Here is a 5,018-nt window from a genome sequence, read left to right on the forward strand (position 1 = left end):
AAGGCAGCATGAATGGTGAACACCCCAAGTGCCTGCACACAAACACTTACAGTGTGGGAAACAAACAGGAGGAACTCAAAGTCTGTGTGTAGTTGCAGAGTTAGGATCTCATTTGGATTATGGAGATAAGGTAGGACAGCTCACAAACATAGAGGGCTGCAATGGACGGGTGCAGGCTTTTTAGGAAAGACAAGTCACAGAGGATGAGGAGAAGAGGCTGTGCTTGATGCAAAGTACTGCTTTTGATGCATGGAGTTTTTCAAGGGAATTGTGGAGAACTTGCAGGTCAGGATGAATCCCTATCAGTAAAGGACCTACCCAAGGAGAACACTTGTTGTAAGGACTCTCTGATTAAGTTTCCTAATATTTTATTAAAATATTGGTTTGAAAAAAATGAGAGGAAAAGGGTGTGCATATTTAGTTCTACTTTGTCACATACAAACATGTCTCCCTTTACTGTTTCCTTTCTACCAATTCCTTTTTAAATCTTGGTTCTTGTACACTGTTCAGGTACAAATAAAATGGTACTATGCTACTCTTGTAGAAGAGCACGTGTTACACCTGTAATGAAAAGTCATACCAAAATATCACCTCTGCATGTGTTGTCTAATCATTGTATTACTAGTGAAACATATACAGATGCAAGACATCATAAACCCAGATTTTTTCTAGTGAGATACAGCAATGTTATATGAAAACTTTTGCCTTGACTTTGCCCAGATGGAACTTGTTGAAGATACATGGAAGGCAAAGTGTGCACAGAGGCTACCCGACATTTAAAAGAGGCAGAAATGCAGAATTGTATCTTATTTTATAATGAATCTCAAATCTTAGGAGAAGTACTGTGTGCTGCTCTCTTCCCAGAATATTAGAAGAGGGAAGTGTTCTGAGGAATTGACGAAGTTCCAGTAAGAAAAAGGCTGAAAACTTCAGAAATAAACCATTACTGTAGCTGAAATGCCCATGCCTACAGTGGAACAGAAAGAGATCTTTCTATTTCATCACCTAGATACACAATATCCCCCAAACTTTGAAATCTCAGCTGGGATATATATGGAATAATGTATTTTTCCCTTGTGATCTCACTTCAGTGCAGTATTAGCTTGTTTAATGCTATTTCATGCTGTCCACCCATCTCTTCCCTTAGTAATAATGCACAGTACAGCAGCAAGTGACGATTTATACAACTGAATAGAATGAAAGTCATCACTTCAGATACTGTTTAAAAATGTGAGATCCACGTGTTATGTGTCCATACACATGCCATCCAACATATGGCTCATGAATAGTCACAGCATGAGTAATCAAGAGGTTTGTCATAAGGCAGAGACAAAAAAAAAAAAAAAAAAAGGAAATATGTTGCTATAGCCACATGCAAGCTGAAATAGGTGTATGGTTTTCACTTCACTTTGAGCTAGCCTCACTCTGAACTGCTGCAGAGAAGGGATTCCAAGAACTCAAGCATCTATTGACAGAAGTAGTGGGAAGCTTAGTTTGTCAGTGGTGGATCTAGCTTGCTACTTCTGTTCCTCTAGCATGCACCAGTGGAAGTACTTTGACAGCACTGTGTATCAATGTAGAGCAGCATGGTGACTAACAATGCACATTTACACCAATCTTTTCCAGATGTAGTTCCTTTACCTCTCCTGGCTACATGTCTTTGAACTTCTTGGATATATGTATAGACAAAACCACTGTAACTGTCACTGCATAGCCTCTGCAAAAGGAAGAAAATTGTGCCAGAAACACAGGGTGAGTGCAGGCTGGAATTGGTAAGGTCTCTACACCACCTGTACCTTAGCTGAAAATCAGGCCTATTTATTTTTCATTTTATTTTATTTCAGCTGCTGCTCTGACCTGGGCAAAATTTTTCGATCCTCCAATTGAAATAAAAATAGCAAATAAAGGGAAAGAGAAAAAGTGTCAAGAACGGGAGGAAAGAAAGCAAATATTTAAGGGAAAAATATGAGAATTAAAACAATAAAAGGAGAAAGAGAAAATACAGCTTCAAAAAAATTAATTAGCAAATAGAGAGGGGGATACTGAGAAGAGGGAATAAAGGAGAAAGGAACAGAATGGAACTTCATATAGCATTTGTTTAATTTAAAATTGCATTTAATTAAATCTCTGAAGTCTCACTTTAAAATCCAAATCTATTTAAATCTCAGCTGTGCTGTTGCTGTGTACATGCAAACCCACAGTCCTTGGATCCCAAATGCAAATCTAGTGATATAAACTAGTGTTAGCCTATTCCAAATGTACAGGAGCAAAAAGGGCTTCATGAAGGCAGTTTAACTAGTGAGAAAAAGGCAGAACACAGAATTTTCTGCCGCTGAAAACATTCTCTTCACTAGAAGCAAAAATGTGGCATCTGTAATAAGAGCTAAGTATGTATCGCTTAGAGTCTGTCTGAAAGTGAACATATAAACACATATAAATTAGCTGCTTATCAATTTTCTCTAAGCATAAATCCATTCTAGCATTGTACAATCTCAAGGCAACTAAAATCTTGCAGAAATTGACATCTATGCAAAAACAATACACAAAATGTATCAATTAAATAATTGTCAAATTTAGAAGCATAATGGAGAAACGTATCTTCACAAAGACAATATGAAATCTGAAAAATTTTCTGGACAATCACAGAATCACAGAACCTGAAGTAGAAATTGTGAACTGAAATAAGAGTACCAGAGGTAAGTTATGGATGCTCCAAAAACTTTTTTTTTTTCCCTAGATTGCAACTGTCAAAGAAATGTTCTTCATAAGAAAAGATCTGTTTCATTTTCTTTTAATGTTTTTGTACTGCAATTAAAAAAAAAAAAAGTAATTGGGGAAATAAAGAAATTTGAAGGAAACAGTCCAGAAGCTAGTAATACTAGGAAAAGGACACATTCAGTTAAACTAAAACTAAATTACCAGTATGACCGGAGAGTTTCAAATATTTTGAATATCCACATTTTCTCTGAGTATCTATCTCAAATAAGTTTCTTCTGTTTTTGAGCTTCACTTGCTCATGCATGACAAAAACTAGCTGTAGCACATCTTGTACATCTGAAAAGCATCACAAAATACAGCTGCAAGGGAGAAATAAGAATCAGAATAAAACAGAATTCACTTTAGTGTCATCTTCTTTGGTTATGACAAACATAGTCCCCAAGTGAAAGAGGAAAAATGTGTGGGCCTTTTACGGCTGATGAGTGAAGACAATCTCCTAAGGAGTCTGCTCTTAGTTGCCCCATAAGGCACTATTGACTATAAAGACAGTTTAACCTTTCAATTTAGAAAAACAGGCAACTGGAATCTACCTCAATATTGAATAATAATCGATATGTATAGCTGGTCATGACAGTTCCCTATACTGTACAGAGGGCACAATGAATGCCAAACTCAGTTGGAGAAGTTTCCTGTGCACCACACCAATTGCAGATGTGGTCAGGCTGCTTCCCAGAATTGCCTGTGGCCAAGGTCAGATATTGCAAGGTGCTCAGGTCATCTTTTCCTGAAGTCAGCACTAGTTGCAGATGTGCAACATCTCAGAAAGATGCATCTTAAAAGGTCATACATGAGCAGGTGTCACTGAACATATCTGCAATATGCTTAGAGAAGTGGGTGGTGATGGCACCTGTACTTTTAGAATAAGACTGATGGATTTATTTCCATATATCAAAGCAACACCTGGGATCCCAACTGGGGAGAAGGACCCATCTGCTGTTATACAGACACAGCACAGAATGATGGATCCTCATTGAGGAAACTTCAAATTTGAGGATGGTGTTTCTGTGAGTTATGTGTAAACTTAATTTTTAACTAATAGTTGCACAGTGCAGTGAATTCATTACCTATTCAGGCAACAGCAGATAACTGGGCAGTTGTTGTAGGTCAACCAGACATGAAAAACTGATTCTGAAACAATTAAATGAGGTCTGGTTCATAGCAAGAGAAATGTGATTACAAGGCTTCTGGATCAGAGCTGGCCTGCCCTTGGGCAGCTCGGGGCACCAAGTGGCCACACAGTTATCTGTATTTGTCTATGCAGATATGTCCTGCAGACATCTGTTTCAAGTTTCAGATGTTCTTTATTTTCTTTGGGTAGGAGGTTAAGGTAGCCTAAAAATCCCCAGGGCCTGGAAAAATTGTGTGTTTGTAGGAAATTCCCTAGGCATGAAAAAAAGAGTGTATGTTACTTCAAGCTGACTAAAAATTGATTAAGTCAAAGCAAAGAATGAAAAAATCTGTAAGGAAAACATAACCTTGAGACTGATTTCATGCTGTCCAACACCTACTATCTATTTGAAAATTGGTATAAAGTTCATGGTGCATAGCTGGCATTGGTCATTTACTCTGTGTAACTATAGATGTAGTGCAGCATCTTTCCCAGACACTAGAATGACACCTGGAAAAAGCCAGTATGAACCTAGGTTCACAAAGTGACTCTTCACCAGTTCCTGAAGAATCACATTGCCTTAATGCTATGCTACAGCACATTTTATCCCAACGCTGTTTGGATGCATGCTTCATGTCATCCAAAAAACATTATTTGAAAACCTTACTGCAAAAACATGCATTCTTTTCATGCATATTATTTTTCTGGGCAATCACACAGATACAGAAAGAAAGGGAACACTCAAAACAAATTGTCTCTCCAGGATTTATTATTCCTCACCCAAAAATGAACTGAAAGGCAAAAGTCTTGAGAACATGACCTGATAAGCACTCTGCATGTCAAATTCCCTTTGACAAACAGCCCGTTCTTGTATGGAGAAAAACGTCTAAGAGATCAGAGGAATAAAGCTGCTGGATAAAATCTACTTGGAAGATGCATACAATTGGTAAGGGATGAATGAATGTGTAGTAGGTGAGGTGGGGTGGGAGGTGAATCTTACACACCAACACAAAAGAACTGATAAAACACTCACTGTCTGGTTTCAGTCAGCTATCTCATCTACCACCAAGGATAATTCATTATTGTGAACACTCCCTTGCCCTCAGATGGGTATTTTCCCATTCTGGTGGTA

This window comes from Cygnus olor, chromosome 2, assembly GCF_009769625.2.
Source record: "Cygnus olor isolate bCygOlo1 chromosome 2, bCygOlo1.pri.v2, whole genome shotgun sequence".
Lineage (NCBI taxonomy): Eukaryota > Metazoa > Chordata > Aves > Anseriformes > Anatidae > Cygnus > Cygnus olor.